The sequence below is a fragment of the Echinops telfairi genome, unplaced genomic scaffold (assembly GCF_000313985.2).
Source record: "Echinops telfairi isolate 266 unplaced genomic scaffold, ASM31398v2 ScPeMD7_7468;HRSCAF=8506_0, whole genome shotgun sequence".
In the NCBI taxonomy this organism is placed as follows: domain Eukaryota; kingdom Metazoa; phylum Chordata; class Mammalia; order Afrosoricida; family Tenrecidae; genus Echinops; species Echinops telfairi.
Window position 1 is genome coordinate 88,139,729 of NW_022111369.1, and position 10,279 is coordinate 88,150,007.

Consider the following 10,279-nt stretch of genomic DNA (forward strand, 5'->3'; position numbering starts at 1 on the left):
AAACATTTCACGGCTGACGTGGGTTTCCAAATGCCTCTCCAGCTCCATGTGTCTTGTCAGCAATAAGACAAAGCAGAGAATCTGATCTGTGTCCATCTGGTCTCCAGTTAGCTATTTATCTCCATGGTGCCTCCAAATGAGGTCATCAAGCTGTGACCTGATTGACAGGCTAGACTCCACCCTTTTGCAAGTTGACACCATGTTATGTAACTACCACAACTACCCCACTCCCCTCCAAGGGATGAACAAAAGAAACATGGGTGAAGGGAGACAGCAGATGGTGGGAAATATAAAAATTATAATAATCTATAAATTATCAAGGATTCAAGAGGGTGGGAACGTGGGTGAGGAAGGAGAAAAAAGAGGAGTTCATACCCAGGGTTCAAGTAGAAAGAAAATGTTTTTGAAATTATGGGGGCAACATATGTACAAATGTGCTTGATACAATTGATGTATGGATTGTATAAGACCTGTAAGAGTCCCCAATAAAATGATTTATTAAAACTTAAAAAATAAAAATAAACAAGTGGCAATCTAGCAGGGAAGCAACAAAGCCCACATGGTAAAAGCACACCAGCCTGTATGATTATGAGGTGTCAGTGGGAACAAGTATCAGGCATCAGAAGACCCCAAACAAACAATCATATCAATGCAAATGAAGGGGGTTCAGACTGGAGACCCAAAACCTATCTGTAGACAATTGGACACCCCCTCACAAAACGGTCACAAGGAAGAACATGTCAGCCAGGGTGCAGTATAGCACTGACAAAGCACACAACATTCCTCTAGTTCTTTAATGCTTCCTCCCCCACCACTATTATGACCCCAGTTCTACCTTAAAAATCTGGCTATACTGGAGCATGTACACTGATACAGATAAGCACTCTTGACACACAGACTCCAGCACAGATAAATCCCTCAGGAACAGTAATGGGAGTAGTGATACCAGGAGGGTAGGGGGAAGGTAGGGGGAGAAATGGGGAACCAATCACAATGATTGACATATAACACCCTTCTCCCCCACTGAGGAGGATGAGCAACAGAAATGTCAGTGAAGGGAGACAGCACACATGTAAGATATGAAAATAATTATAATTTATCAAAGGTTCATGAGGGTGGGAGGTTGCGGGAGGGAGGGAAAAAAGAGGAGGTGATACGAAGGGCTCAAGTAGAAAATGTTTGGAAAATGGTGATGGCAGCATAGGTACAAATTTGCTTGATGTGATGCAATTGATGTATGAATTGTTATAAGAGCTGCACGAACCCCCAATAAAATGATTTATAAAAAAATAATAAATTTTAATCAAAGAAAATATGCCTTAAAACTTAATTGCCTTTTTCCCTCAGCTCCCCCCTTTATACTCAGATTGCATTCACCTTTTGCTAAAGACTATCAAATTCGAATCCAATATAACTACACTCTAGAAACGATATGCATTTCCAAAGAGGCATTGGGAAGGATATCCATTCTCACCATGGAGCTTATGTTGTACGGTAATTCCTTATGATGCTGAAAAATAAAATAAAAATCAATTCTATGATCATGGAGATTGTATTTTCTGTATTGTTGTTGTTATTAGGTGCCATCAAATTAGTTCCATCAAATTAGTTCCAACTCATACTAATAGCATCAAAGCACTGCTTACAATTGTTATTATGTTTGAGTTCATTGTTGCAGCCATTGCGCCAATACATCTCAGTGAGGTGTATTGTAATATAATGTAAATACATCCTCTAGTTCAGAGGTTCTCAACCTGTGGGTCACGACCCCCATAAGGGTCGAACGACCCTTTCACAGGGGTCCCCTGATTCATAACAGTAGCAAAATGACAGTGATGAATTAGAAATGAAAATAATTTTATGGTTGGGGGGTTACCACAATATGAGGAACTGAATTAAAGGGTTGCAGCATTAGAAAGGTTGAGAACCACTACAGAGTTTATCAAACATGATGTACTTTTGAGAGAGAGACTATTTTTTCCGGAGAACATGTCCAATGTAAAGTTCTATATTGGACAGATGTGTTTGTTTGTTTATGTGAAAGTCTTCCTGAAAGCTACTGAGAAATTTTCAGATGTCTTTTTATAAAGCTATATAAAATTTCAAATATGAAAAATTGTAACTTACATTGACTTAATACAAAAAGATTTATAGATTTACTGTAACACATGTGCAAAGAGCCAGATTTATGTACTGGTCAATGAGGCTCTTGATTAGTTTCTCTGCATTGTGTATGCACTGTCCTCTTTTACCTGCAATCTTCTTTTTGAGAATGTTTTCCTTAATGTTCACCAAATTATTGCTATACTATTCATCCAATATGCTTCTTCATTCATATCCAAAGCCAGAGAATGCGGTCATGGTCACAGCTATTAAAACTTGTCCTGAGATTTTTAAAAAAAAATACTTTTCATGAATATCATGAAGTCACTTGAAGATATCCTTGAATCTAGATTACATGAACCAATCCCATCCAAGGAAGTTGATTGATCAATTTGGCAAAGATCTGACTAATTGCACGTTTAATGTGTCCCACACAAATTCCATGTCTGCTATCATTATGGTACAGTTATAGGATAATAATTTTTGCCAAGAAAACTAGATGGCTGCTGAAATATCATAAACATAAAAGGTAAGAATCATGTTTATGATAAAACTTCAAATTTTTAATAGTTGGACCACAAAAATCTAATTGTAGCTGATATTAAATTCTATCTTTTTATATTAACCTGGATTGCTTTGCACCTCAAAGTAGAACTTAAAGTGATTGTTTTAAATTATAAAATTCTAATATTGTGAAATTATGAAATACTTTATGAAATACTTATCCTGCCCAAACCATTAATATCTCCATATTGGAGAAGAATGCGTTTCATGAAGTGTCTACATTCACATACTCTTTCACACACCATAGAATTGAAATTATAGTATGCTCTTAGAAAACCTTCCTTTCTGAAAGTTAAGGGTTTAAAAAATAATACTCAGGAAGTTCATAAATTAATATGAACTAAATCGTTCTTTCATTAAACTATAGTGTGTTTAATAAGTTACCAGAGTGACCCATGCCTTCCACGGAAGGGCTCTGAAACGCGCCAAGGGCAGACATCTATACTTTCTCCCTGCACTACTTTTCTGTCAGTGTGTCCTACTGTGGTGCTTTGTGTGCTTCTGTGATGCTGGTCCCAGAGCCCCGCCCCAGGCTCTCTGTCAGTCTCCACCCACTGCAGCTTTGAGAGGGCGGGTACCAGCAACCTGTGCACCCAGGCCCCAGCTCAGGCAGTGCCCAGGGGCGGGGAGGACAGTGTCTCCAGCGGCGTGATCAATAATTACTTAACGCTCTTTAACATTCACGAATGCTCAGTTTATTCACTGCAAACATGCATCAAACAATCTAACAATCCTTTTAACTCAAACTATAATATCATTTCAGACAAATATCAAGTATAGGGGCAACAACACACTACATTATTATTTCAGCATGATAGTCCCCACAAGCATTGTCTTCATCAGTGTACTCACCTGGGTAGAGTTGGAGGGAGCAGGAGTTGAGGTCTCTTTGATTCCGCCCTCTCTGAAAAGTCAGTGTCTCTACCCGGGTTTACATAGGCAGTTCAGCTGGCTCCTTGACATCACTCTGGCCTTATCGGGGTCCTCCAGACTTTCTGGGGTGGCTCTCCAGACCATCGGTTGGCTCTTGGAAGTGGATCAACTTTTCAGCTGGGCCTAGATGACACACTTTATTTCTCCGAAATGGAGTTTCTTGTGTTTACGTCTTGTAAGTTGGTTCAAAGTCTTGCAAGGAAGTTCTATAATGCCCTCATCACGGAGGCCCGCTACAGCATTGTGGGTGGGCCTAGGGTGGCACCGGGAATCACACACTATCCACAGAGGTGGTGTTTCCCTGGGTCCCCAGCAGGAAGCAGGCTCTTGGGGTACAGGGCAGGAAGAACCGCTCCTGGAGCTGGGTGGCCTCCTTGTCTCCAGAGGAAGGCAGGTGGGTGGGGGAGGACAGCAGGCCAGATTGCTGCCACCAGGAGGTCCTAGAGTCTTGGGCCAGACACCAGGCACAGTCCAGGGGTCTGAGGTTCCAAATCCCAGAGCCTCTCAGGGAAGCCAGGATTCCACCCCAGGCTGAGCAGGCCCGGATAGCATCTGTGGGGCTATGTCTCTGCTATTTCAAATGGCACCGGAGTGGCTCCAAGTGAACAGGTTTCAGGGGAGCTTCCAGTCTAAGAACACAAAATGAAGACGAAATGGGCTGCCCACTTCAGAAGAAATAGTCGCTGAAAATGTCATGCATAGATTCTAAACATTCTCAGATGCTGAAGGCCTCAAGAATGGAAGCAGAACCCTGTGGGAGAGAGAGTAGGAGAATGGGTCCCTCAGATCAGAGGGCACTCAAACTGTGATAGAGAAGGAGCTGATTTTTCAGCATGAGGTCAACCACAGTGAGGGAATTGGGGTAAAGCCAGGGGGAGTGGAGCCTTTGGGATCTTCAATTGCTGAAGATACGGTGGTAAAAGTCAGCTAGTGATCAGAATTTGGGATGTATAAAGTACAAATCTAGGAAACTTTGAAGCCATCAGAAATGAAAAGGGGACACATAAAGACCTATGTCCAGGTATTTGTGAGCTGAAATGGATTGGTATTGGCCATTTTGAATCAGAAAATTATGATTTACTGTGCTGAGAATAACACCATCAAGCGGAATGGTATGAAATTCATTGTCAACATCAATCTTGAAATACAAAAGCTGTTTGTGATAGAAATATATTTACTGTATTCACCTTCAAGGGAATCCAATCAATACAACTAGCTTTCAAATTTATGAACCAAACACAAAGCTGGTAATGAACAAATTGAAGACTTCTACCAATTCCCAACCCCCACAATAGGGTCCCCCAAAGTATTTTCAGAGTATAAAACCTTGTCTTCTGAGAAGAGGGTGGTTTCAAACTACTGACCTTGTGGTTAGCAGCCAGAGTGTAACCGCTATGCCACCAGGGAGCCTGGGATGAGTATCAGTTGCTCTTGACTCATGGCGAACACGGATTAAACAGAATAAAATACTGCATTATCTTGTGCCATCCTCACAATTATTGCTAGGTGTGAGCCCACCTACCCCCTTATTTTACCATACATGATGTCCTTCTTGAGGAACTGGCTCCTTCTGATAACACGTTCAAAGCACTTGAGTCCAAGTTTCACAATCCTTCCTTCTAAGGAGCATCCTGACCATTCTTCCAACACGGATTTGTTCACTTTTCTGTCAGTCTGTGGCAACACCACCATTCAGATGCGTCCTTTTTTCCTTGATCTTCCTTGTCCAGCACACGAGGCTATTGAAAATACGATGACCTTGGTCAGGCACACCTTACTCTTTAAATTGCCATCTCTGCTTTGTAAGACTTTAAAGTAATCTTTCTGTTTTCAGAAATGACAAAGTCTGAAGACTTTGGTTTAAGAAAGCACCTGTCAACTCTTCCGTCAGAAGCAGCCCTGGCATTAAAAATGAGTCATCTCCGATGAGTAGTAGAGAAGTAGAGAAGTGCTATGGAACGCTCTTTCTCTTTGCTGGGTGTCAACAAGTCCGTCGGACCCAAAGCGATCCTACACAGAACAGAAAGAAAGACGGCCCTGGCCCGCCTTGTCTTCACACTTGTTCTTCTCCTTGAGCCTATTGTTACAGCCGCTGTGCTAATCCATCTCCACGAGGGCCTTCTTTTTCATTTCCCTCCCACGCTAGCAAACATGATGTCCTTCTCTAGGGACGAGTCTCTTCTGTCAGCAGCTCCAAAGTACCTGAGTAGAAGTCTTGCCATCCTTGCCTCTAAAAGCATCCTCTCACCTGTTTACAGCCATTACTTCATACTTCACCTTAAGTAAAATGTAAGTTCAAATTGCTGGCTTCTATGCTTAGCACAGATATACGTTCCTCTGATTTGGAACAAATTTTGCCTTTCCTAGCTCAGCTTCACTATGCCAAGTTAATGTGCCAGTTTTCATAACTGGGTTCTTATGGTAGAAGAGCTCCCAATATGCAGGTATGTATCCAGTCAGCTATGTTCTCTACTATGTTTTAGTAATAATTAATAATTTGATATTCAAAGTTAATCACTTTTAGAAGGTCAAAGACTACCTTAATCATCTCTGGTATGGTTCATAGGTGAAAACTCTTTCTTTTCCAAGCCAGTGCTCGTAGGACCAGGGTGTTGCTTTCAATATCTGAGCAGAGTTTCCTCTCAGGGACCTACGATTTACTTTAGAATCTGTAGCCATGAAAATAAATAAATAAATAAAGAAAGAAAGAAAGAAAGTGGTGGCATTCACTTGTCTTTTTTTTTGTAATGGCATCAGCTGGAGTATCTTGGTAACAAACCTTAAAGTAATGATGTCAAATTAGGTTTATTAAACATTTAAATACATTGAAGAAAAGCCTGACTTAGTTTGTCTCTGGTGTAAGGATCTTTTGAAGATTCCTTTTTACACCTGTATATCCAATAGTTCTACATTTTTGGAAGCCATCTCTCATCTATTGTCTTTGAACATTTTTTGAAAAACATCTGATTTATGTATGCATATATATTTTTGCACCTTTTATTCTGATTTATTAGTGTATTTGTCTCTTTTTAAGAGCCAATATTGTGCTTTTGCAATAATACTCAGAATCAAGTAATGTATATTGTCTAAATGTGATCCTCTTTTTTCAGAATAATTTGGATATTTTAGTTAATACACATTTTAAAAGAAACTTGTCAAATTCTGCAGAGTTCTATAATTTATGATTTTACTTATTCTACATATCAATTTGAGAGTTATTTTTCATAGCTAAAATAAAACTATATAGCCTTTTATCTAAACTCGTTTACAAATGTAACTAAAATGTTAGCATCCTTTGTTAACCTTAATTGGAGCTTGTTTGTTGTATTATATTTGAACATTTACTAGATATTAAACATTTAAATTTCTCCCAATTTTTACCAAATCAATCAATGAAATATAAAATGTTTGCATGTTTATTTTCTTCCAAAAATACTGATATTTTAGTGGGGCATTTCTTATTAGAAGTTGATGAGCCATATCAAAGCATCTATAATATATGTAGCTATTCCATGTTAATGGAATGAATATTTCCTAAACATAATAAATATTTTCATCTTGCTGTATCCATGTAAAAACAGGTTATTTAATTTGACTTTGTTTTTGCCATACTGAGAAACAAAACAAACAGTTTATTTTTATAACAATGAAAGTTTTTAACCCTAAGAAATTAAAATATTTGAAATCTTTCTGTCAATATTTTTGTTCATGTTTTCTTCATATTTTCCCATTTCACTCTTCTGTTGCTTTTTTTCTTTGCAAACAAGCAACCAATCCAAGCCACTTCTGTGGAGTCACTTCTGACTCATGGCAACCATATAGGAACCAGTAGAACTGCTTCCCTGGGTTTTCAAGACCATAAGTCTGTATGAAAGCATATAGCCTCACTTTTGTACTGTAGAGTGACTGGTGGGATTGAAATGATGAACTGAACTTCTGTTCAGTAGCCCATACTTAATTCACTTTACCACCAGGATTCCTTCTTTGAGAAGAGTTCTTTAATTTTTATATCAATTTATTGCTGCATGTGTCACGTTTTATCTTGAACAATTTCATATTTTTTAATGATATAATATTTATTTGAGAGTATTAATGTAGTTATATGTGGCTATTTTTCTCTTTCTTTTGCTTTGTTTTATGGCTAAAAAGGCATTCATTACACTGTAACTAAAATTCATGCATGAACATACATATACATAAGTGTATTTGTATACATATGCCCATGTATACATGACAGGTGGTTTGTCAGGTATTTTTTGTATTTGGTTAATTGTGTGTTTCTATCATACAGGGAGTTATGCTATTGGTATTTCAAGAACCAAAGGTGGACAGGTTTTAGCAGAGCTTCCAGTTTAAGACACACTAAGAAGAAAATTCTGGTGATCCTCTTCTGAAATTAGCAAATTCGAACCTTACCTTTACAATGGGATATCTCTTGATCCAGTAAACAACTTTAACACCAATGGGACAGTGACTGTAGAACCACAAATCAGAGGATGGGATAGAGCAATGCACTCCCCCACCCACAGAGTAAGTAAAGGGGCGTACTCTGGAGTAGGGGGCTGGGTTGTGGGATGGGATGCTCTTGGGCCCTCATTTCAGAGCACTGGATTTGTTGACCTATGTAGCTGAAGCTCAGTGTCCATGTATTTAGAATTATAGCTTACTTTGGGGCATGCATTAGCAATCATTAAGGACTGTTGAAACATATCTTGACTGAATAACTATTCTGAGCATTTCCACCTGAATTGTAAACTGTCATTTATCATAATAAACAGTATAGATTTGTGCATCTGTGACTTCTGTGTGACCGTTGTGATGAATTACAGGACCCAGAATGTAGGAAAATAGAAAATGCTGAGTGAGTCCCAGCAATAAAAAGAGAAAAAAGATGTGTGAAACAGAACATCTTCCTACTCACAAATGATCATGTGGCCATAGCGCGTATTTAGGACTACCTTCTTCCAATTTCTATTTTATAGCCCCTTTGTCCTCATGATACATCTCATTTGACCATGATTGTTTGCCCATTTGGGTGACTCAAATCTATATTCACAGAGGGTCTGGGTCAATAACAATCTTGTCAGAATAGGTTTGCTGTGGTTTATGAATTACTTTAATCAAATCGCACTGTAGTACTAAGAACCATTGTGATGGTTAGGCTTTGTGTCAACTTGCCTACACAAAGATATCCACCACCTCAGAATTGTCCTGATTGAACCAGTGTGAGAGCCACTGTGCTAATGCAGCTCTTCAAAGGTGTCCTTTTCTTATTTTTCTTTCTCTCCAGTTTACCAAGCAAGATGTCCATTTCTAAGAACATCTTTTCTCATAACATGTCTAAAGTACATGAAAAGAAGTCTCCCACCCTTTCTTCTAAAGAGCATCCTTGCTGGACATCTTCCAAGAGAGATTTGTTTGTACTTTTTGCAGTGCATGGTACTTTCAAGATAATTTCCCTTTACCATATTCTAATGCATTGATTATTCTTTAATTTTCTTTATTCAAAGCCCAACTTTTACATGCATATTTGGCCATCCATTGAAAATACCAAGGGCTAAGTGAGGTAAAACAGTCTCTAAAGTGACATCCTTACTCTCTAAAGAGCTCTTGTGCAATGGAGTAATCCAATATAAACTGTTGTTTGATTTCCTAACTAACACTTTCATTAACATTGATAGTGGATACTAGCAAAGTGAAATAATTGAAAACTTCAAACTGATCTCTTTTATCATGATGTAAACTCTCAGTTCAATTATGAGAATTTTAGTTTTCTTTAGCTGTAATCAATATTAAAGGCTAAAAAATTTGATCATCATTAGAAATTGCTCTAATTCTTCCTTATTTTCAGCAAGCAAGGTATTTCCCCTGCATCTTGAAGAGTGCTAGTAAGCCTTCTTCCCAACCTGATGCTAGATTCATCTTCATATAGTTTCAGTTTCCCAGATTATTTGATCAGTATACAGATTTATTAGATTATCAAATGCATTAGTCAAAAACAAGGCTCCAGTAATTGACAGAACATGCATTTAAATGTTTCAGAAAGTTATAGAAGCACTGGAAGCCCTTGATCATCTATGCCAGGAATTTGGAAGACAGCTTACAGGCCAACTGATTACAAGAGATCCATATTTGGGCCTATTCCTAAGAAAGATTACCCACCTCCCTCCCAGCTATGGGCAAAGAGACACCTGATCGGTGGTGGTGCTCTTATATCAGTCAGAGACAGAGCTAACTTGAAGTCCTTTGTTCATCCTAGCTTGATCCCTGGATTGTGGCCAGAGCTGTTTCATGCCTAGGGCACATTTTTAAAAAAGAAAAGAAAGAAAGGTTACCCAACAGAATGCTCAAACTATAGACTCCTATGATTGATATCACACACAAGTAAATTTTACTGAAAATCCTCCAACAACAGTTATAGCAGCACATTGACAGGGAACTGATAGAAGTTCAGGCTGGATTCAGAAGAGGACATGCACAAGGATATCATTGCTGATGTTACATGGACCTTGACTCAAAGCAGAGAATAACAAAAAAGATGTTCACTAGTGTTTTATTGACTTTGAAAATGCATTGCGTTATATGACCCTAATAAACGGTGGGAAATCTTGATAACACTGGGAAGTATAGGAGATCCAAATGATAAACCTGACCTGAATGGTTAAGAACTTTTCATATG

The 10,279-nt window shown here is 38.6% G+C and overlaps 1 non-coding gene across 1 annotated transcript; it reads left to right on the top strand.

Moving 5' to 3' along the window:
- The first annotated feature begins 9,765 nt into the window (after positions 1 to 9,765).
- Positions 9,766 to 9,908, top strand: LOC115873415. Its single transcript, XR_004048412.1, has one exon. It is a non-coding gene; the product is annotated as a small nucleolar RNA SNORA48 (small nucleolar RNA).
- Positions 9,909 to 10,279: the final 371 nt, after the last annotated feature.